The following is a 25,745-nucleotide window of genomic DNA, read 5'->3' as shown; positions in this document are numbered from 1 at the left end:
ATATTAAAAAAACCAATAAACTTAATATAAATAATTTAAAATAGAAATAAAGAAATGTCAATATTTATTCATATTCAGTATGGCCGGGTCCGTAAAAGTCAAATCTGAAAAGAAAAAAAACGAACAGAATTTCCACTTTTTCAGTCAAAGCACTTCTCCCCACAAAGAGATTAAAAAATATATATTTATCTCAAGATGGTCAGAAAAAACGTAAGAGTCTCAGAAGATGACGACATCAACCAATTGTTTATTTTGCTCCACATGGCACAGGCACCCATTATTCTATAGTATAATTACCATATAGAAGGCTCAGATTGTTACACTCTCTACAACCACCTCTAGGGGGAATACAATGAGAAACATAATATATACAGGTTAAAAACAGTTTAATTTATAGACGTGAAAATGAGTTCATAGTATTATCCCTCCCCCACCAAACTGTACAGTGGGCACAATGCAGTCAGGGGGTGACGTTCTCCTGTTATTTACAAAACCCAGACTCTTCCATCAGACACAGATAGAGCAGTGTGATCTGTCACTGCACAGAACACGTTTCCTTCAGAGTCCAGTGATGGCGGCTTTTTACCGCTCCATCCGACACTCGGCATTGTGCTTGGTGATGTATGGCTCAGCATTGTGCTTGGTGATGTACGGCTCGGCATTGTGCTTGGTGATGTACGGCTCAGCATTGTGCTTGGTGATGTACGGCTCAGCATTGTGCTTGGTGATGTATGGCTCGGCATTGTGCTTGGTGATGTACGGCTCGGCATTGTGCTTGGTGATGTACGGCTCGGCATTGTGCTTGGTGATGTACGGCTCGGCATTGTGCTTGGTGATGTACGGCTCAGCATTGTGCTTGGTGATGTACGGCTCAGCATTGTGCTTGGTGATGTATGGCTCGGCATTGTGCTTGGTGATGTACGGCTCAGCATTGTGCTTGGTGATGTATGGCTCAGCATTGTGCTTGGTGATGTACGGCTCGGCATTGTGCTTGGTGATGTACGGCTCAGCATTGTGCTTGGTGATGTATGGCTCGGCATTGTGCTTGGTGATGTACGGCTCGGCATTGTGCTTGGTGATGTACGGCTCGGCATTGTGCTTGGTGATGTACGGCTCGGCATTGTGCTTGGTGATGTACGGCTCAGCATTGTGCTTGGTGATGTATGGCTCAGCATTGTGCTTGGTGATGTATGGCTCGGCATTGTGCTTGGTGATGTACGGCTCGGCATTGTGCTTGGTGATGTACGGCTCAGCATTGTGCTTGGTGATGTACGGCTCAGCATTGTGCTTGGTGATGTATGGCTCAGCATTGTGCTTGGTGATGTACGGCTCGGCATTGTGCTTGGTGATGTACGGCTCAGCATTGTGCTTGGTGATGTACGGCTCTGCATTGTGCTTGGTGAAGTACGGCTCGGCATTGTGCTTGGTGATATATGGCTCGGCATTGTGCTTGGTGATGTGCGGCTGCTGCTGCTCGCCCATGAAGCTCCCGATAGGTGCAGTGTTTCTGCTGATGTTAGCAGAGGAAGTCTAGAATCTGCAGTTAAGGGGTCAGTTGAGCGGTGGTGAGTTTTCTGCCTTCTACTTCTTGACACTTGGCCCCCACTCTGTAACATTACGGGGTCTCTACTTTGTGGCCTGAGTTGCTGCGTTTCCTTCCACTTCTGTATCAGTCACAGGACATGGGAGAAGATTTAAGAAATGTCATGGACGGACTTGTTACCCCGGTTGTTCCTAGTACAAGATGCACTGGTATCAGTGAGCTCTGCACCATAAGCCATACTGTCACATGTTAGTTATGGCAGACCGATCAGTGAGGGACGGAGGTTATACACCGGAGGTGAGGGGCCAGATGTCATACATCAGGAACAACTGGGTTGGATGTAACATATCAAGGGCAATGGGGCCGGATATTATACATTGGGGGCAATGGAGCCGGATGTTATACACTGGGGTAATGGGGCCAGATATTATACATTGGGGGCAATGGGGCCGGATGTTATACACTGGGGTAATGGGGCCGGATGTTATACACTGGGGTAATGGGGCCGGATGTTATACACTGGGGGTAATGGGGCTGGATGTTATACACTGGGGGTAATGGGGCTGGATGTTATACACTGGGGGCAATGGGGCTGGATGTTATACACTGGGGGTAATGGGGCCGGATGTTATACACTGGGGGTAATGGGGCCGGATGTTATACACTGGGGGTGATGGGGCCGGATGTTATACACTGGAGGTAATGGGGCTGGATGTTATACACTGGGGGTGATGGGGCCGGATGTTATACACTGGGCGTAATGGGGCCGAATGTTATACACTGGGGGTAATGGGGCTGGATGTTATACACTGGGGTAATGGGGCCGGATGTTATACACTGGAGGTAATGGGGCTGGATGTTATACACTGGGGGTAATGGGGCTGGATGTTATACACTGGGGGTAATGGGGCCGGATGTTATACACTGGAGGTAATGGGGCTGGATGTTATACACTGGGGGTAATGGGGCTGGATGTTATACACTGGGGGTGATGGGGCTGGATGTTATACACTGGAGGTAATGGGGCCGGATGTTATACACTGGGGGTAATGGGGCTGGATGTTATACACTGGGGGTAATGGGGCTGGATGTTATACACTGGGGGTAATGGGGCTGGATGTTATATACTGGGGTAATGGGGCCGGATGTTATACACTGGGGGTAATGGGGCTGGATGTTATACACTGGGGGTAATGGGGCTGGATGTTATACACTGGGGGTAATGGGGCTGGATGTTATACACTGGGGGTAATGGGGCTGGATGTTATACACTGGAGGTAATGGGGCTGGATGTTATACACTGGGGGTAATGGGGCTGGATGTTATACACTGGGGGTAATGGGGCTGGATGTTATACACTGGGGGTAATGGGGCTGGATGTTATACACTGGGGTAATGGGGCCGGATGTTATACACTGGAGGTAATGGGGCCGGATGTTATACACTGGGGGTAATGGGGCCGGATGTTATACACTGGGGGTAATGGGGCCGGATGTTATACACTGGGGGTAATGGGGCCGGATGTTATACACTGGAGGTAATGGGGCCGGATGTTATACACTGGGGGTAATGGGGCCGGATGTTATACACTGGGGTAATGGGGCTGGATGTTATACACTGGGGGTAATGGGGCCGGATGTTATACACTGGAGGTAATGGGGCCGGATGTTATACACTGGAGGTAATGGGGCCGGATGTTATACACTGGGGTAATGGGGCTGGATGTTATACACTGGGGGTAATGGGGCCGGATGTTATACACTGGGGGTGATGGGGCTGGATGTTATACACTGGGGGTAATGGGGCTGGATGTTATACACTGGGGGTAATGGGGCCGGATGTTATACACTGGGGGTAATGGGGCCGGATGTTATACACTGGGGGTAATGGGGCCGGATGTTATACACTGGGGGTGATGGGGCTGGATGTTATACACTGGGGGTAATGGGGCTGGATGTTATACACTGGGGGTAATGGGGCCGGATGTTATACACTGGGGGTAATGGGGCTGGATGTTATACACTGGGGGTAATGGGGCTGGATGTTATACACTGGGGTAATGGGGCTGGATGTTATACACTGGGGGTAATGGGGCCGGATGTTATACACTGGGGTAATGGGGCCGGATGTTATACACTGGGGGTAATGGGGCTGGATGTTATACACTGGGGGTAATGGGGCTGGATGTTATACACTGGGGGTAATGGGGCCGGATGTTATACACTGGGGGCAATGGGGCTGGATGTTATACACTGGGGGCAATGGGGCTGGATGTTATACACTGGGGGTAATGGGGCCGGATGTTATACACTGGGGTAATGGGGCTGGATGTTATACACTGGGGGTAATGGGGCCGGATGTTATACACTGGGGGCAATGGGGCTGGATGTTATACACTGGGGGTAATGGGGCCGGATGTTACACACTGGGGGTAATGGGGCTGGATGTTATACACTGGGGGCAATGGGGCCAGATGTTATACACTGGGGGTAATGGGGCCGGATGTTATACACTGGGGGTAATGGGGCCGGATGTTATACACTGGGGGCAATGGGGCCGGATGTTATACACTGGGGGTAATGGGGCCGGATGTTATACACTGGGGGTAATGGGGCCGGATGTTATACACTGGGGGTAATGGGGCTGGATGTTATACACTGGGGGTAATGGGGCCGGATGTTATACACTGGGGGTAATGGGGCCGGATGTTATACACTGGGGGTAATGGGGCCGGATGTTATACACTGGGGTATTAGGGCCGGATGTTATACACTGGGGGTAATGGGGCCGGATGTTATACACTGGGGGTAATGGGGCTGGATGTTATACACTGGGGGTAATGGGGCCGGATGTTATACACTGGGGTAATGGGGCTGGATGTTATACACTGGGGGTAATGGGGCCGGATGTTATAAACTGGGGGCAATGGGGCCGGATGTTATAAACTGGGTGCAATGGGGCCGGATATTATAAACTGGGGGCAATGGTGTTGAATGAAAAACCCAAATACAATGATTAAAGGGGGCTTTACACGCTACGACATCGGTAATGCAAACTCGTTGGGGTCACAGAATTGGTGACGCACATCCGGCCGCATTAGCGATGCCGTTGTGTGTGACACCTATGAGCGATTTTGCATCGTTGCAAAAACGTGCAAAATCGCTCATCGGTGACATGGGGGTCCATTCTCAAATCTCGTTACTGCAGCAGTAACGAGGTAGTTCGTCATTCCTGCGGCAGCACACATCGCTCCGTGTGACACCGCAGGAACGAGGAACCTCACCTTACCTGCCTCCCGGCCACAATGCGGAAGGAAGGAGGTGGGCGGGATGTTACGTCCCGCTCATCTCCACCCCTCCGCTTCTATTGGGTGGCGGTTCAGTGACGCAGCTGTGACGTCGCTGTGACGCCGCACGGACCGCCCCCTTAGAAAGGAGGCGGTTCGCCGGTCACAGCAACGTCGCCGGGCAGGTAAGTATGTGTGACGGGTCTGGGCGATGTTGTGCGGCACGGGCAGCGATTTGTCCGTGTCGCACAACAGATGGGGGCGGGTACCCACGCTAGCGATATCGGGACCGATATTGCAGCGTGTAAAGTAGACTTAAGACTTGTGTGTCAATACTTTCTCCATAAAGTGACTATTCCCCCCTACTTTATAGTCGTCGGGTGTCTATTCTGCATGGATACACTCTTCTCTTTAGGTTTGGATGAGTTCCCATTGGAAGATATAACTTTGGCTTCCAATATTTTGTTTCTGACCACATGTTACTGTTCAGAAAATAAAAAATATTGTTGTTACAAAACAAATGTAAAGCACAAACAAATTCCCTATGAAGAAGATCACTACTACGTGTGTTGGTTTATTATGACTGAATAATGGACTACCATATTTCGATTTAGCAAATGATGGAGAAGTAGTAGAGTTGTGCGTGTCTGAACTAATATTCATTATACAGTGCAATGCAAAAGTTTGGGCACCCCTGGTCAAAATTACTGTTATTGTGAACAGTTAAGCAGGCTGAAGATTAAATGATCTCTAAAAGGCATAAAGTTAAAAATGACACATTTCCCTTGTATTTTATGCAGAAAAATAAAATATATATATATATATATATATATATATATATATATTTATTTATTATTATTTTTTTAATCTTTTACATTCTACTGCCCAAACTTTTGCATGCCACTGTAACTAGAATACAAGATAGTCAGGAATGTGATGAGAAATAGTTCTCTTCATTGGATTGGAGGAAAGGTTGCAGAAGATTTGGGCTCCTTCACTATTTGCATATAAATTGTATTATATGGATAAAAAATGTTGAATAAAAGAAATGATCAAAACAAATGTAAGAGATGACGGAAAGTGAACACAAATCCAAGTTACCTTCCACCTTCAATTATAAACCTTAATGGAATGTAAGATATGCAGCTCCCTATATAATGTTTGTGATGTCATAGTGCTTGAGGGAGGAGTCAACAACTACAACATTCTATGCATGGGAGGAGCCAACAACCACAGCATTTTGGGATGGGGAGGAGCAAACAACCATAACATTCTATAGAGGAGGAGCCAACAACTACAACATTCTATGGGAAGGAGCTAACAAACATAACATTCTATAGGGGAGGGAGTGTGACGCCCTGGACTATCCAGGTCGTCCCAGGTAGTCACACACAACACCACACCCCCCTCCCGGTTAGGTAACACCAGCCAAACCAAAACCCTTGTCACCACCCTCCAGGTTTGATGTCCACACCAGGGGGCGGAGCCAGGTGGTTGGCTTCGCCCACCGAGGAGTTCACAGGCCTGGAGGCGGGAAAAACAGTCAGTCTGAGTCAAGTTCAAGTAGGAGTGTAGAGCAGACAAGTTCACAGGCAGACCTGCGCTCAGGCCTGCCAAAGACGACTCCGGTGGCTGGGTCGAAGCCCAGTCACCATTGGCAAGGAGGCAGACGGTGGTGGCCGCCTGCAGGAGACCGGGAAAATGACCGGTGGAACCGTAAGGGACCGGGACAGGTTAGTGGCCCGCCGGAACCAAACCGGGGAGCCAACTGGATACCGGAGCACCAGGCAGGGTACTCAGACCCAGTACAAAGCCCTAAACCGACAGGGCCGAGTCGAATCAACTGATTGCGGGCTGTACTCAAGGACCTACCCCACACAAGTCCCTTTAGAAGACAACAGCCCAAACATACAGGGTAAAGCAGGGGTGGGCAATTCATTTTCCCATGGGGCCACATGAGAAGTTGGGATGGTTTTAGAGGGCCGGACTAATATAATTAACTCGGTTCTACAATATATATATATATATATATATATATATATATATATATATACACACACAAGCATATATACTACGTGTAGATAACATATATACACATACACACAATGTATACATACACATAATCCCCATATACTACACCTGTAATATACATCCCTATACACAACACCTGTAATAAACTACACCTCTATATACTATACCACTATATACTACATCACTACACCCCTATATACACCTGTAATATACTACATCACTATATACTACACCTGTAATAAACTGCAGCACTACACCCCTATATACTACACTTGTATTATACTACACCACTACACCCCTATATACACCTGTATTATACTACACTCCTATATACTACACCTGTATTATACTACAGCACTACACCCCTATATACACCTGTATTATACTACACCACTATATCCCTATATAATAATAATTTAATAATTTTATTCATTTATATAGCGCTATTAATTCCACAGCGCTTTACGTACATTGGCAACACTCTATCTAGAGTCCCTATCTGTATGTCTTTGGAGTGTGGGAGGAAACCGGAGAACCCGGAGAAAACCCACGCAAACACGGGGAGAACATACAAACTCCTTGCAGATGGTATCCTTGGTGGGATTTGAACCCAGGACCCCAGCGCTGCAAGACTGCAGTGCTAACCACTGAGCCACCATGCCGCCCTATATACACCTGTATTATACTACACCACTACTCCCCTATATACACCTGTATTATACTACACCACTATATACACCTGTATTATACTACACCCCTATATACACCTGTATTATACTACACCACTACACCCCTATATACACACACCTGTATTATACTACACCCCTATATACACCTGTATTATACTACACCCCTATATACACCTGTATTATACTACACCACTACACCCCTATATACACACACCTGTATTATACTACACCCCTATATACACCTGTATTATACTACACCCCTATATACACCTGTATTATACTACATCCCTATATACACCTGTATTATACTACACAACTACACCCCTCTATACACCTGTATTATACTGCACTCCTATATACACCTATACACCTGTATTATACTACACCCCTATATACACCTGTATTATACTACACCACTACACCCCTACATATACCTGTATTATACTACACTCCTATATACAACTGTATTATACTACACCCCTATATACACATGTATTATACTACACCCCTATATACACCTGTTTTATACTACACCCCTATATACACCTGCATTATACTACACCACTATATACACCTGTATTATACTACACTACTATATACACCTGTATTATACTACACCACTATATACACCTGTATTATACTACACCCCTATATACACCTGTATTATACTACACCCCTATATACACCTGTATTATACTACACCCCTATATACACCTGCATTATACTACACCCCTATATACACCTGTATTATACTACACCCCTTTATATACACCTGTATTATACTACACCCCATATACACCTGTATTATACTACACCACTACACCACTATATACTACACCTGTATTACACTACATCCCTATATACACCTGTATTATACTACACCACTACATCACTATATACCACACCTGTATTATAATACACCCCTATATACACCTGTATTATACTACACCCCTATATACACCTGTATTATACTACACCACTATATACACCTGTATTATACTACACCACTACACCCCTATATACACCTGTATTATACTACACCCCTATATACACCTGTATTATACTACACTCCTATACACACTTGTATTATACTACACCACTACACCTCTATATACACCTGTATTATACTACACCCCTATATACACCTGTATTATACTATACCACTACACCACTATATACTACACCTGTATTATACTACACCCCTATATACACCTGTATTATACTACACCCCTATATACACCTGTATTATACTACACCCCTATATACACCTGTATTATACTACACCACTACACCCCTATATACACCTGTATTATACTACACCCCTATATACACCTGTATTATACTACACCACTATATACTACACCTGTATTATACTACACCCCTATATACACCTGTATTATACTACACCACTATATACTACACCTGTATTATACTACACCCCTATATACACCTGTATTATACTACACCCCTATATACTGTACACCTGTATTATACTACACCACTACATCACTATATACTACACCTGTATTATACTACACCCCTATATACACCTGTATTATACTACACCACTATATACACCTGTATTATACTACACCCCTATATACACCTGTATTATACTACACCACTATATACTACACCTGTATTATACTACACCCCTATATACACCTGTATTATACTACACCACTACACCACTATATACTACACCTGTATTATACTACACCCCTATATACACCTGTATTATACTACACCCCTATATACACCTGTATTATACTACACCCCTATATACACCTGTATTATACTACACCACTACATCACTATATACTACACCTGTATTATACTACACCCCTATATACACCTGTATTATACTACACCCCTATATACACCTGTATTATACTACACCCCTATATACACCTGTATTATACTACACCACTACATCACTATATACTACACCTGTATTATACTACACCCCTATATACACCTGTATTATACTACACCCCTATATACACCTGTATTATACTACACCCCTATATACACCTGTATTATACTACACCACTACATCACTATATACTACACCTGTATTATACTACACCCCTATATACATCTGTATTATACTACACCACTACACCCCTATGTACACCTGTATTATACTACACCCCTATATACACCTGTATTATACTACACTCCTATATACACCTGTATTATACTACACCACTACACCCCTATATACACCTGTATTATACTACACTCCTATATACACCTGTATTATACTATACCACTACACCACTATATACTACACCTGTATTATACTACACCCCTATATACACCTGTATTATACTACACCCCTATATACACCTGTATTATACTACACCCCTATATACACCTGTATTATACTACACCCCTATATACACCTGTATTATACTACACCACTACACCCCTATATACACCTGTATTATACTACACCCCTATATACACCTGTATTATACTACACCCCTATATACACCTGTATTATACTACACCACTATATACTACACCTGTATTATACTACACCCCTATATACACCTGTATTATACTACACCCCTATATACACCTGTATTATACTACACCCCTATATACACCTGTATTATACTACACCACTACATCACTATATACTACACCTGTATTATACTACACCCCTATATACACCTGTATTATACTACACCCCTATATACACCTGTATTATACTACACCCCTATATACACCTGTATTATACTACACCCCTATATATACCTGTATTATACTACACCACTACATCACTATATACTACACCTGTATTATACTACACCCCTATATACACCTGTATTATACTACACCCCTATATACACCTGTATTATACTACACCACTATATACTACACCTTTATTATACTACACCCCTATATACACCTGTATTATACTACACCACTACACCACTATATACTACACCTGTATTATACTACACCCCTATATACACCTGTATTATACTACACCACTACATCACTATATACTACACCTGTATTATACTACACCCCTATATACACCTGTATTATACTACACCCCTATATACACCTGCATTATACTACACCACTACATCACTATATACTACACCTGTATTATACTACACCCCTATATACACCTGTATTATACTGCACCCCTATATACACCTGTATTATGCTACACCCCTATATACACCTGTATTATACTACAGAGAGAGAGAGAGAGAGACTGCCGGGCCCCTGGACCAACACCCCCTACCCACGGAGGGGCCAACACCTAGCTGCGCCATTACATCGCTCCCGGGAGCCCCATACCTTCACTGCAGCGGTGGTGTCCATAATCACCACAACTCGTGGGTGGCGTCACGAACTATCATCCCAAAACAAACACCCAAATCCCCGCGACGTGACCCCCGGGTCCGTGAGAGGCTCGAGCCACCACCCGCAGTACGAGCACAGATCCGAGTGGCTCGGCGGTCGCAGCTGAGCCCGCGGGGCGGTACAGGAGGAGCAAACAACTACAACATTCTATGGGGAAGACCCAACAACTATAACATTCAATAGGGGAGGAGCCAACAACCACAACATTCTATGCAGGGGAGGAGCCAACAACAACAGCATTCTGTATGGGGGAGGAGCAAACAACCATAACATACTATAGGGGAGGAGCCAAGAACTACAACATTCTATAGGGGGAGGAGCTAACAACAAATTGCAGCCCTAAACTGAAAGGTGCTGTGTGGCTGGACAGGTAACGGGCGAGGCGAGTAAAATGTTATTAATCCTTTTTTAACCCATGTTTATTATGTTCTGGGGTCTGCAGAGCATGAGAAAGTTTATATTAGTTTTCTTATTGCTTTTCTTTTTTTATAGGGGATGTAGCAACCAAAAAAGCTAAAATTCTGCTGTTTACGGTTTTTTTTCCTATTTATCACTACAGGATAAGTAATTTATTCAAAATTGGATCTATTAATTTCTTTAGTTTCGTATTGGGAAAGCATGACAGGGTTATTCAAACTTTTATGTTGTTTTTTTAATTTTTGAAAGTATTTTAACAAAAAATTTTTTTTTGTCCCTTAAGACATTTGGGACTTAATACTTAAAATGGGCCTATCCCTTAGTCAAAGAAAATGAGTTCAATACCTTGTAAAAATGTGCCACTTTTTTCCGATTTGCATTGCGTCACTCCATTGCAGAGATATTGACATTTTTTTATTCTGCAGCGCAGTATGTGAAACCTCTGCTTTCTGGTCCACCTGCTTCAGAGTCTTCTCTGGGGGCGTGCACTTGCACCCCTCCTTCTCAGGGGCTATCAATCACAGTTTGGCAACTAATTTAGCAGCATTGCAGTCTCAGTTGCTGCTAGACTATGATTGTGTCACAAGATATTTTTACAAACATCGGCGACTGTCATGGTGACGCCAAGATCTGTGGAGACTACAGATTCCGGCACTCTGCCTGCTAACTTCTCTGATGTCTGTGATTTGCGGAGGGAGACTCCGGTGTCGACCCCCAGACTTGTAGTCTATAAGCAGACTAGCAAGAGTTAATCTCTGCTGGGCTGGTTGGTAGTCGCCTTTGATCACATGCTGTGGGGGAGCCAGTAACACACACGATTTCCTCCTATATATGCTGGCTGGACACTTCTTTAATGCCAGCTATAGCTTTTCTATACTGGTCTTGTGAGGTATTGTGATCCAGACTTACTGGTGATTGTTGTACTTGATTGCTGTGAAGCGCTTGTAGTGTTAACCCTTGTTATATTTTTGTTGCTGCCTTCCTGCTCTTGCTTTTCTCCTTAATTTCTTACTTTGTTCCTGTGAGTTTGCAGTGTGTTTGATTTATGTTTTTTCCTTTATGTCTTTATTTTTGTTGCCATCAATCTCCTGCCTCTTCCTTCGCTGGGAGGGAACAAGTTTAGATCTAGTCAGGAGAATAGCAAGGTATGGTATTCCGGCATCTCCACCATCAGGGGTAATCTGGAGGTTAGGGATAGTCTAGGGTCCCCTATTGTGAGGGTCAGTATATCCTACAGTCATATCAAGACAGATTGCCAGCTTCTGGGAGGGGTGAAGGCGAAGACTCTGAAGAAAACGCCATGTTGCACTTTAAGCAGAAATTGCACATACTGCGCTTCAAAAGCATCAAATGTGAATATCTCTGCAATGGAGCGGCGTGGCACAAAAACTGCCACCAATTTCCGTAATATGTGATTGAAAACCAATACGACTAAACCCAGTCACTCCCTCAACCTGACATAAGACACAAGGAGGTGAGCGACATTTTTGCCCCGGGGAGATTCCTCCGAGAAGGATGTGTTGAGTTTTTACTGGCGAGGGGAAGCAATATAGATTGTAGGTGATTACAAGCAGCAGCTCTTGAACAATGTGCCTGATACATACAATCAAACCGTCCATTGAGGCATGGAGCGACAATAGAAAGGCAATCACGGAGAAGGCATCGCGGCTACAATACAATTTGAAATCCATTTGAAAGGCAAACTGTAGTCACTGAGACTTCTAAGGGTGAATGGCTTCCAAACTCATTATCAATAGTGCGGTGGATCCCAGGACGCTGACATGTTTATCCGGATAGAATTTTTTTTTCTATCTGTTTACTTTAATCCATGTTCTTTGTTTCTTCTCTTTTAGGATTCATCAATATTCCATTTCGAAATTACACGTAAGAGCATTTATCTTCTGGCATGGTCAGTACGCTTATCCAGAATCACACAGGTGCCACCGCCAACCCCCAATATTGGATTTGGGACTCTTGTCGTTAGACGTCGCTGTACTACATTGTGGCCCCATTGTTGTTAATTTCACCTAGGCAATGATTAGTCATTCATCTGCATTGTTATGCTTTTAACAGCGCCATCTTCAGCCCCGCTTGCTCATGTTTTCCGCTCACCAATAAGCTAAATTAACTTTATTTGCTTAATGTAATGACAGGGATGAAAGTCTGAGAAATGACAAAGGGTTATTAGAAAATGAATAACGGCAGTAATGGTATATGTGTTTGGATAGAGGGCTTCTTTTTTCATGCAGAGGCACAGACACTTGATACCGTAGTTACAAGACAGATAAGATGGTATATTACACTTGGTTACTATGAGATATAAAGGGATTAGTGATGAGCGGGCACTACCATGCTCGGTACTCGTAACTAGTGATGAGCGGGCACTACAATGCTCAGGTGCTCAGTACTCGTAACTAGTGATGAGCGGGCACTACCATGCTCGGGTGCTCGGTATTCTTACCTAGTGATGAGTGGGCACTACCATGCTCAGGTGCTCGGTACTCGTAACTAGTGGTGAGCGAGCACTACCATGCTCAGGTGCTCGGTACTCGTAACTAGTGGTGAGCGAGCACTACCATGCTCAGGTGCTCGGTACTCGTAACTAGTGATGAGCGGGCACTACCATGCTCAGAGGCTCAGTACTCGTAACTAGTGATGAGCGGGCACTACCATGCTCAGGTACTCGGTACTCGGGTCGTAACTAGTGATGAGCGGGCACTACCATGCTCGGATGCTCAGTACTCATAACTAGTAATGAGTGAGCACTACCATGCTCGAGTGCTCAGTACTCGTAACTAATGATGAGCGGGCACTACCATGCTCGGTAGTCGTAACTAGTGATGAGCGGGCACTACAATGCTCAGGTGCTCAGTACTCGTAACTAGTGATGAGCGGGCACTACCATGCTCGGGTGCTCTGTACTCATAACTAGTGATGAGCGGGCACTACTGTGACGCCCTGGGCAAGCCAGGGGTCACAGGTAATGACACCACCACACCCTACACCCCGGATAGGTACACAAAGCTAAACCAGAAACCCTTGTTGCCTTCCTCCAGGGGCTGATGTCCACACCAGGGGGTGGGCCAGGCGGTTGGCTCCGCCCACCGAGGAGTTCACAGTCCTGGAGGCGTGAAACCAGGCAGTTGAGGGAGATAGAGTTTGAAGTGAGAGGGAATTGGTAGAGGAACAAGTGAGAGGAGTTGAAGTGAAGAGGAAAGTGACAGTTTGGAAAGCCTGAAGTTGGTCCGGGTGTGTGCCCCGGACTGAGACAGCAAGGTTAGCAGACGGTGGTGACCGTCTGCAGAGAGGCTGATCGGAGGTTGCCGAAAGGACCGTGGACGGGTGGTGGCCCGGCGGTACCGGACCGGTATACGAAGAGAACCCAGCACCATTGGCAGGGGCCTTTCGGATCCCGGCAAGGCTAGGAGTCGCCGTGAATTTGCCAAATCCGTCAGTGAAGGGGACCTCCTGGGTCTCCAAACAACTAAGTCCTGATTGAAGGCAACAGTCCAACCGTAGGAGAGAGACACCGCCACCGCCAAGCACCAGTTTCTCAGGGCCAGTGCCTGCGGGCACAGAGGGGCTCCTCCGGCCCATATCCAAGTCGGGGAGCGGGTTACCGGTGGGAACCCATCGCTACCAACATTACACTGGGTGCAGGGACAGAGACCGTCACCGCTAACTACCGGGGAGAAGCAACTGCAGCCGTCCGTGGGAACCGTCTTTCCAGCCGTGTGTTTTACCGAGAACTGTGTCAACGTCTCAGGCTGAGTGAGTACCACCGTGCCGTGCGGCACAGCGCTGCCCCCGCGACCCTGCACCTCACCAGGCCCCACACCTGGCCTGCCATCCATCCCTACCCCATCACCGGGCCCCGGGACGACCAACCCCCTACCCGCGGAGGGGAGGAATAACAACAAAGCTGCTCCCTGTCACCGCTCCCGGGATCCCTATACAGAGCAGCGGTGGTGTCCACCAAAATCACCACAACCGTGGGTGGCGTCACGGACAACAATAAATCCCCAAAACCAATCCCCTTTTCACTCACGGGCGAGGAGCGCCGCTCGAGTCCCCGGGATCCGGCCCATCGCTCGAGCCACCGAGCAGCAGCAAGCCGCAGCAGCAGCGGCGGCCGGACCCGAGCAGTGGGAGAGCGCTGCGTCCCCTCCTCCACCCGCGACAACTTGGCGTCACGAACAGGATCTTACCGCTCTGCCGTTGGGTAGAGGTGCGCCTTGTTACCGCCGGAGGTGTCCGGCCGAAAAATTTCAGAAGTCGCCATCTTTGGCGCGAAAAGTTCCCGCTCGAGCGTCTTCTCGAGTAGTGGAGGCGTGAAGGCCAAAACCCCGCCCCGATAGAGGAGGGGCCGGAAAGAGGCTAAGGGGGACGAAATGGCGACTGGTCGTATGTAGCCGCGGCTATAAAAGCAGGGACGCCAGGACACTGCAGCAATACTGGATTCCTGGAAGGCTTGATTGCCAAGATGCACAGTCTGACCTCCAACGAGGACGCTCCCGCACCCGGCACGGCGATGTGGCTGAGAAACCGGACTGCCCCGTTGAATAACCGTCTACAAGCCCATAGGCAGCTCCTCCTAGAGGAGTGGGAGACCGACATGGCGGACGTAGTGGCTGCTATGCGGAGACGCGAGGTCGAAGAGAATTTGGAGGAGCGGGTAAGAGACCCACGCACCTGTATTCCCGAGGGATCGGCCATTGAAGCTGAGGAGCCCGGCCTGCCTCCGCTCACCCTGCCTCTCTCCCCGCTACCCATGTTAGCTGCTGCCGCTCTGCCACTAGGCCCGCTACCTGCCCAACCGGTAGCGATACCCTGCCAGTCCGCCCCGGCGGACCAACCGGCTGCAGACGCCCAGGACGTCCCTGAATTACTCCCGGGGGAACCGCTAGGACCGCGGCCCCTTAATAAAAATGTGCCAGAAGTCCCAGCAGTGATTGCGCCAGACCCCGAGCCCGGGACCGTAGCATGGATGAAGGCCCGGGTGATTATGTTCCACCAACGTCAACAGGATCAGATCTTCCGGATGATGGAGCAGTGGACCAACGAGGTGGAGATGCTGATTACAACTGCCCCGATGTACGGGAGGGGAACAGATGTAACAGAGTCGACTCGTGACCCACGTCCCTATGTCCTACCAGGACCGGCCGCTGCGGCTGAGGGGCCCGGCCTAGTCTCGACCTATGCATCACCCTTGCCGTTACTTATGGGGCGCCTCAGTGTAAACTTGCCTGACCTGCTGCCTCGTGCTACTGCAGAAGGATCTGATGTGCTGGATGCTGGAGGCCAGGAGGCTGCGGCAGCTGGCGGCAACCCGCCTGACGCAGATACGAGTGACAGTGACTCCAGCGACTCCAGCTCTGGTGCTGAGCCCGCCCCTGAAGGTGAGGAGGCAAGTGAGCGTCTCCGCTATGTGGGGGAACCGGTAGTTTATTGCACCGCGCTTAATGGTGGGAATGGATACCGGGCGCCCATGTCGCAGCAGGCCTGTCACTGCGTGTTTGATATGCTGGTGGCAGAGGATCCAGTAGACTCTGAGTGATGGCAGCGGAGCACCATTGTCACCGCCCCCGTTGGGACCACCAGTGTGTATGTGTTTAAAAGTTTTGAAAGATAAAAATGAAAATGATTACCGAAGCCTCACCTGATTGTCAGCAACTGTGATTGAAACCGGCCGTTGCCGGCACCGTTGTCCCCGTGGGGACCGCTTAAAGTTGCGTAAGGGACTCCTTACGGACAAGCCCGTGAACTTGCAGGGCAACCACAAACGTTAGTGGGATGTAAATAAATATGTTGTGTTGTTGCAGCTTACCGTTACCGCCTCCGGAGAGGCAGGTTGGAGGGAGGGCCCGCAGTGGAGCAGGCTGGGGCCCAGCCACCACCGGAACCGGTGGCTACCCTCTGGAGGGGAAGCACAGATCCCGCTCGGGTAACTTGGTTCAGGACTGGGGTCAAGGGGTGCTGCCTGTTTCTTAGGGGCAGCATCAGGGCCAGGTTACTTGGGTGGGAGAGAGCGGCAGCCGCAACCGTTACCGTAACGTTTAAGTAAAGTGCCTCCCGTTGTGGGATGAAGTTATTTTATTTACCGAGAACTGTGTCAACGTCTCAGGCTGAGTGAGTACCACCGTGCCGTGCGGCACAGCGCTGCCCCCGCGACCCTGCACCTCACCAGGCCCCACACCTGGCCTGCCATTCATCCCTACCCCATCACCGCTCCCTGTCACCGCTCCCGGGATCCCTATACAGAGCAGCGGTGGTGTCCACCAAAATCACCACAACCGTGGGTGGCGTCACGGACAACAATAAATCCCCAAAACCAATCCCCTTTTCACTCACGGGCGAGGAGCGCCGCTCGAGTCCCCGGGATCCGGCCCATCGCTCGAGCCACCGAGCAGCAGCAAGACGCAGCGGCGGCCGGACCCGAGCAGTGGGAGAGCGCTGCGTCCTCTCCTCCGCCCGCGACACTACCATGCTCGGGTGCTCGGTACTCTTACCTAGTGATGAGTGGGCACTACCATGCTCGGGTGCTCAGTACTCGTAACTAGTGCCCGCTCATTACTAGTTACGAGTACCAAGCACCCAAGCTCTTTTTATGACCTCTGAGCTTTAGTTCCTTCCATACATTTTCTATTGGATTCAGCTCTGGTGATCGTCTCGGCCATTCTAGCAGATTTATTTTCTTTCTCTGATACCAGTTGGTAGTCTCCTTGGCCGTGTGTTTGGGATCATTGTCTGCTGAAATGTCCACCCTCGTTTCATCTTCATCATCCTGGTAGACGGCAGCAGATTTTTATCTAGAATGTCCGTACATTTGTCCATTCATCCTTCCTGCACATAAATGACGTTTGCCAGTGCCGTATGGGGAAAAAGAGCCCCACACTATGATGTTCCCACCTCCACACTTCGCTGTTGGTGTTTTTGGGGTGATTAGCCTTTTGGCCTCCAAAGAGTTCCATTTTGGTTCCATCTGACCAGACTATATTGTCCCAGTATTTCACAGGCTTGTCTAAATGTTGTGGAGCAAACCTTAAACGTGCTTAAACCTGCTTTTTGTCCAGCAAAGGAGGCTTGCGTTTTGAGCATGCATACAGGAGCGTGCATACAGGCCATGGAGGGGAGTGCATTACTTATTCTTTTCTCTAAAATAATTGTACACGCTGATTCCAGGTCTAATTGTAACCCTCAACAGGTTGTTTTTGGCTCTTGGACAACTCTTTTGATAATTTTTTTCACTCCTCTGTCTGAAGTTATGTGGGGAGCACCTGGTCGGGGCCAGTTTTTAGTGAAATTATATTCTTTCCACTTTTTTTGGCTCTAATGATGCACACTGGAGCCTTCAGTAGGCTAAAAATTCCTCTGTAAGCAAAGCCATCAGCATGTCTTGCAACAATAAGGTTGTGAAGCTCTTGAGACAGCTCACTGGTTTTACCTGTACCGCCCAGCGGGCTCGGCTGTGACCGCCGAGCCGCTCGGATCTGTGCTTATACTGCGGGTGGTGGCTCGAGCCTCTCACGGACCCGGGGGTCACGTAGCTCTGCAAGGGAGATGGCGCTACACGCGGGGGCTTGGGTGAGGAGTTCCACGGCCGGGGCCGCGGTTGTTTGGTTTGGATTGTAAGTTCGTGACGCCACCCACAGGTTGTGGTGAATGGATGGACACCACCGCTGCCATTAACTAGGCCTTCTGGGGACGGTGTTGCGCAGTTTGGTGTTGACTCCTACGTGGGTAGGAGAGCGATGGTCCCAGCGGCCTGGGGGAGATGCTGAGGCGGGGGAGCGGGTGATGCGTGCTGGACGCTGGTGCAGTGCGGTGCGGTGCGCAGCCCAAAGGTACTGGTGTACTCACGCTGACACAATACACTGGAGTCTCTGGTAAACCAAACGGAGTGATGAACGGGGCCCACAGCCGGCTGCAGCTTCTCCCGGTATAGGTTGGTGGTTTCCATCTTTCTCCTGCACCTCTGTGTGTAAATGTTTGACTCCTATGCCTAGACACCGGTAGTCCGCTCCCCGACTTGTATATGCCATAGGAGCCCGTTTGCCCGCAGATGCTGGTGTCGCGTGCGGAGGAGGGGACGCTGCGCTCTCCCACTGCTCGGGTCCAGCTGCTGCTATTGCTGCTGCTCGGTGGTGGCTCGAGCGGTGGGCCGGATCCCGGGGACTCGAGCGGCGCTACTCGCCCGTGAGTGAAAAGGGGGGAATTGATTCTGGGGATTTGATATTGTCCGTGACGCCACCCACAGTTGTGGTGAGGTTGTGACACCACCGCTGCTCTGGATGGGGATCCCGGGAGCGATGACAGGGAGCAGCCTGGATGTTAGTTCTCCCCTCCGTGGGTAGGGGGTTGGTTGTCCCGGGGCCCGGTGATGGGGTAGGGATGGATTGCAGGCGGGCTACGGGGCCTGGTGAGGTGCAGGGTCGCGGGGGGCAGCGCTGTGCCGCACGGCACGGTGGTACTCACTCAGCCAGTAACACACACGGAGTCTCTGATGAAACAAACGGCTGGATGGACGGGTCCCACAGACGGCTGCGGTGTTTTCCCCTGACCCCAGGTTGGTAATGTAAGTTCTTTCCTGCACCTTCCGTACACTCCTCCTGTGCTCCGGTTTCCAGCTGGCTCCCTGGTTCAGTACCGGTGTGCCACCGCCCAGCCCCGGCTACCTACGGTTCCACCAGACTGTCTTCCCGACTCTCACAGAGGGCCACTACCGTCTGCCTGACTGCTGCACGAGGGCCCTAGGCTCCAACCTAGGCCCCAGTCTGCCTCTGCCTCTCTGCAGACCTCCTCTCTCCTCCTCTGCCTGGACTTGTCTGCTCTAGTTTCCTGCCTCAGGCCAGCCAGACTCTTCGGTGGGCGTGCCTATCTGCTTGACTCCGCCCACCTAGTGTGTCTGTCTGAACCCGAGGGAAGGAATCAGGTCTCACTGGGGATGTCTGTTGTGAACTGCTGGGGGTGTGTGCGTGTTGTTACCTGTGGCCCCTGGATTGGGTCTCTATGCCTTGGCAATGGCTCTACCCTGTATGGTTGGCCTGTTGTCTTCTAACGGGACTTGTGTGGGATAGGTCCTTAAGTCCAGTCCTCAATCAGTTGATTTGACTCGGCCCTGTCGGTTTGGGGCTTCGTCTGGGTCTGAGTACCCCTCCTGGTGCTCCGGTTTCCAGTCAGTTCCCCGGTTCGGTACCAACGAGCCACCGCCCGACCCTGGTCCCTACGGTTCCACCGGCTGTAATCCCAGCTCCTGCAGGCGGCCACCACCGTCTGCCTCCTTGCCAAAGGCGACTGGGCTCCGACCCAGCCACCTGAGTAGTCTATGGCAGGCCTGGGCGCAGGTCTGCCCTTGGACTCAACCTCTCTCCTTCACTGTCAAAACTACTCTGCACTGTCAACTTGAACTTGTGTCTGTGTTTTCCTGCCTCCAGGCCTGTGAATTCCTCGGTGGGCGGAGCCAACTGCCTGGCTCCGCCCCCCTGGTGTGGACATCAAACCTAGAGGGTGGTGACAAGTTTTTAGTTTGACTGATGTCACCTACTCAGGGAGGGGGGGGGGTGTTGTGTGTGACTACATGGGACGACCTGACTAGTCCAGGGCATCACATACCCATCATGAGAAGTTTCTTGTGTGCCTCTTTCACAATGAGAGCTTTTTATAGGCCATCACTTGAACCATTAAATATTATTTTTCACTAGTAGGATTGCTGTCTAAATATTGAAAGATTTAATCTGGTGGCATGACTTTCCAGGTCTTTTTACACCTCTTCGTGTGTTAAATACTTTTTCTCTGTGTCATTTCTCATCATTACGCATAACTTAATTGAAGGACATCGTTGGTTTGATTTCTTTCCCTGTGTGGATTGGATGGGTTGTTACTGACATCTGGTGTGAATTTCATGAAAATAGCACCTTTTTAATATATTTATATAAATACTTCTCATTCCTCGGGCTTTCACGCGACTTCCTCGGCTTCATTTCTGTCCTTCGGAGCTGATTCCACGTCTATAGGTCAGGTGTCTGAAAATTGTAAATGCTTATTCAGCATTTCTTTATGCGAGTGTGAGTTAATTTTTGTTGGAGGGGAAATCAGACATTACGCTTGGTTGTTACAGTTCAAAATGTAGGGATGAAAGCCTTAGATGCTTACATCAAAAAGGGTAATTATACTGGAAAATTAATGAATATATCTACAAATATTTGCAATATACACATTTCTCCAAAGAGAGCCAGGAGCCATTTTTTTCGGCACAAACACATCAAGCCACATTTTGCTTGAGCAGCCTGCGATGTCTAAACCTGCTATCATGGCCTACAGCCTCCATGCAGGGGGGCCCCGGCCAACCCCAACACCTATCCCAGCTGGAAAGGCTTCCAGGGACGCACATTCAACCGAAATGTATTGCAGAGCAGAGATCCGCCAGCTCCCTGAACCGGCTCCATGACGCCGGTCAATCAGAAGCCTGTAGCTGATGTCGCCATGCCTGTCACAAAGCAGTGGCATTTTGCACCATGGCAGGCAAGCTGAAGTCATCCACCGACTCCTGCGTCGGCTATAGACATGCGAGCTGCAGGAGGAAGGTAAGAAGAATTATTTTTTTCAAGTATGTTGGAGAAGAACACGACATTACTATTGGAGAGGGCCCAATGTAGGAAACATTATACCAGGAAGGGACCCAGGATGGGGAACATTATACCAGGAAGTGACCCAGGATGGGGAACATTATACAAGGAAGGGGACCAGGATGGGGAACATTATACCAGGAAGGGGACCAGGATGGGGAACATTATACAAGGAAGGGGACCAGGATGGGGAACATTATACCAGGAAGGGGACCAGGATGGGGAACATTATGCAAGGAAGTGACCCAGGATGGGGAACATTATGCCAGGAAGAGGCCCAGGATGGGGAACATTATATCAAAAATGGGCCAAGGAAGGGGAACATTATACCAGGAAGAGGCCCAGAATGGGGAACATTATACTAGGAAGGGGCCCAGCATTGGGAAAATTATGCCAGGAAGGGACCCAGGATGGGCAACATTATACCAGGAAGAGGCCAGAATGGGGAACATTATACAAGGAAGGGGCCCAGCATGGGGAACATTATACCAGGAAGAGGCCAGAATGGGGAACATTATACCAGAAAGGGGCACAGAATGGTGAACATTATACAAGGAAGGGACCCAGCATGGAGAACATAATACCAGGAAGGGACCCAGGATAGGCAACATTATACCAGGAAGGGGAACATTATACCAGGAAGAGGCCCAGAATGGGAAACATTATACTAGGAAGGGCCCAGGATGCAGAACATTATACAAGGAAGGGGCTCAGGATGGGGAACAACATACAGTGCCTACAAGTAGTCTTCAACCCCCTGCAGATTTAGCAGGTTTGATAAGATGCAAATAAGTTAGAGCCTGCAAACTTCAAACAAGAGCAGGATTTATTAACAGATGCATAAATCTTACAAACCAACAAGTTATGTTGCTCAGTTAAATTTTAATAAATTTTCAACATAAAAGTGTGGGTCAATTATTATTCAACCCCTAGGTTTAATATTTTGTGGAATAACCCTTGTTTGCAATTACAGCTAATAATCGTCTTTTATAAGACCTGATCAGGCCGGCACAGGTCTCTGGAGTTATCTTGGCCCACTCCTCCATGCAGATCTTCTCCAAGTTATCTAGGTTCTTTGGGTGTCTCATGTGGACTTTAATCTTGAGCTCCTTCCACAAGTTTTCAATTGGGTTAAGGTCAGGAGACTGACTAGGCCACTGCAACACCTTGATTTTTTCCCTCTTGAACCAGGCCTTGGTTTTCTTGGCTGTGTGCTTTGGGTCGTTGTCTTGTTGGAAGATGAAATGACGACCCATCTTAAGATCCTTGATGGAGGAGCGGAGGTTCTTGGCCAAAATCTCCAGGTAGGCCGTGCTATCAATCTTCCCATGGATGCGGACCAGATGGCCAGGCCCCTTGGCTGAGAAACAGCCCCACAGCATGATGCTGCCACCACCATGCTTGACTGTAGGGATGGTATTCTTGGGGTCGTATGCAGTGTCATCCAGTCTCCAAACGTCACGTGTGTGGTTGGCACCAAAGATCTCGATCTTGGTCTCATCAGACCAGAGAACCTTGAACCAGTCTGTCTCAGAGTCCTCCAAGTGATCAAGAGCAAACTGTAGACAAGCCTTGACATGACGCTTTGAAAGTAAAGGTACCTTACGGGCTCGTCTGGAACGGAGACCATTGCGGTGGAGTACGTTACTTATGGTATTGACTGAAACCAATGTCCCCACTGCCATGAGATCTTCCCGGACCTCCTTCCTTGTTGTCCTTGGGTTAGCCTTGACTCTTCGGACAAGCCTGGCCTCGGCACGGGTGGAAACTTTCAAAGGCTGTCCAGGCCGTGGAAGGCTAACAGTAGTTCCATAAGCCTTCCACTTCCGGATGATGCTCCCAATAGTGAAGACAGGTAGGCCCAACTCCTTGGAAAGGGTTTTGTACCCCTTGCCAGCCTTGTGACCCTCCACGATCTTGTCTCTGATGGCCTTGGAATGCTCCTTTGTCTTTCCCATGTTGACCAAGTATGAGTGCTGTTCACAAGTTTGGGGAGGGTCTTAATTAGTCAGAAAAGGCTGGAAAAAGAGATAATTAATCCAAACATGTGAAGCTCATTGTTCTTTGTGCCTGAAATACTTCTTAATACTTTAGGGGAACCAAACAGAATTCTGGTGGTTTGAGGGGTTGAATAATAAATGACCCTCTGAATAAACTTTTCACAATTTAAAAAAAATAAATAAAAAGAAATAACATTCTTTTTTGCTGCATTTCACACTTCCAGGCTGATCTACAGTCCAAATGTCACAATGCCAAGTTAATTCCGAATGTGTAAACCTGCTAAATCTGCAGGGGGTTGAATACTACTTGTAGGCACTGTACAAGGAAGGGACCCAGAATGGGGAACATTATACCAGGAAGAGGCCCAGAATGGGGAACATTATACCAGGAAGGGACCAAGGATGGGTAACCTTATACCAGGATAGAGAACATTATACTAGCAAGGGGCCCAGGATAGGGAACATTACACCAAAAAAGGGCCTAGGAAGGGGAACATTATACCAGGAAGAGACCCAGAATGGGGAACAATATACCAGGAAGGAGCCCAGGATGGGGAACATTATACCAGGAAAGAACTCAGGATGGGGAACATTATTCCAGGAAGGGGCCCAGGATGGGGAACATTATACCAGAAAGGGGCACATAATGGGGAACATTATACAAGGAAGGGGCCCAGCATGTGGAACATTATACCAGGAAGAGGCCAGAATGGGGAACATTATACTAGGAAGGAATCCAGGATGGGCAACATTATACCAGGAAGGGGGTCAGAATGGACAACATTATACCAGAAATGGGCCTAGTATGAAGGACATTAATACAGGAAGGGTGCAGGTTGGGGGACATTATGACATTATCTAGGACGTGCCCAGGATGGGGGAAATTATACCAGGATGGGGAACATTATACTAGAAAAGTGCCCATGGGACGGGACATATTATGTCAGGATGGGGGACATTATAACTGTATAGGGCCCAAGATGGGGAAAACAATAGCAGGAAGGAGCCCACAATGAGGAACGTTATACCAGGACAGGGCCCAGTATGGGGGAAATTGTTATAGGAAGTGCCCAGGATGGGGGACATTATAACATGAAGGGCCCAAGATGAGGGACATTATACCAGGAAGGGGCCCACAATGAGATACATTTTACCAGGATGGGGCCCAGTATGGGGAAAATTGTTATAGGAAGTGCCCAGAATGGCAGGCATTATGACAGAAAGGGCACAGAATGGGGAACATTATACCAGGAAGGAGCCCAGGATGGGGGACAATATATGAGGAAGGGGCCCAAGATATGGGACACATTATACCAGTATGGGGGACATTATTACTGTATGGGACCCAAGATGGGGAAAATTGTAGCAGGAAGGAGCCAACAATGAGGAACATTATACCAGAAAGGGACCCAGAATGGTGGACTTTATAGCAGGAAGGGGTTTGGGATGTGGGATATTATTTCTTGGAGGGGCTCAGAATGGAGAATATTATACCAGGAAAGGACTCATGATGGCGGACACTATACCAGGTATGGGCTTTGGATGTGGGAAACTATACCAGAAAGGAGCTCAGGATGGGAGACATTTTAATAAGATAGGGTCAAGAATGGGGGACATTATACAAGGAAGGGGCTCAGGATAGGGGAAATCATTGCTGGAAGGGACCCCGGATGGGGGACATTATGCCAGGAAGGGGCCAGGATGGGGAATATACAGGAAGAGGCCATAATGGGAATGGCGCCAGGATGAGGGACATCATTATGT

At 48.3% G+C, this 25,745-nt stretch overlaps 1 protein-coding gene across 6 annotated transcripts in view; it reads left to right on the top strand.

Annotated features, from left to right (window-relative positions):
• Positions 1–25,745, top strand: part of ICA1 (islet cell autoantigen 1) — a 337,463-nt gene that overhangs the window by 82,122 nt on the left and 229,596 nt on the right. For 2 of the 6 annotated variants that reach the window (XM_075315703.1, XM_075315698.1), the window contains exon 2: positions 13,210–13,240. The exons of 2 other annotated variants lie outside the window; for them this stretch is intronic. The gene's annotated coding sequence lies outside the window, so the exon portion shown is untranslated. Of the gene's footprint in view, positions 1–13,209; positions 13,294–25,745 lie in introns of all 6 variants that reach the window. 2 more of the 6 variants (XM_075315700.1, XM_075315702.1) reach the window with 2 other exon arrangements.

The sequence above is a fragment of the Anomaloglossus baeobatrachus genome, chromosome 6, assembly GCF_048569485.1.
Source record: "Anomaloglossus baeobatrachus isolate aAnoBae1 chromosome 6, aAnoBae1.hap1, whole genome shotgun sequence".
Classification (NCBI taxonomy): Eukaryota; Metazoa; Chordata; class Amphibia; order Anura; family Aromobatidae; genus Anomaloglossus; species Anomaloglossus baeobatrachus.
This window is presented reverse-complemented; position numbering and strand designations above follow the sequence as displayed.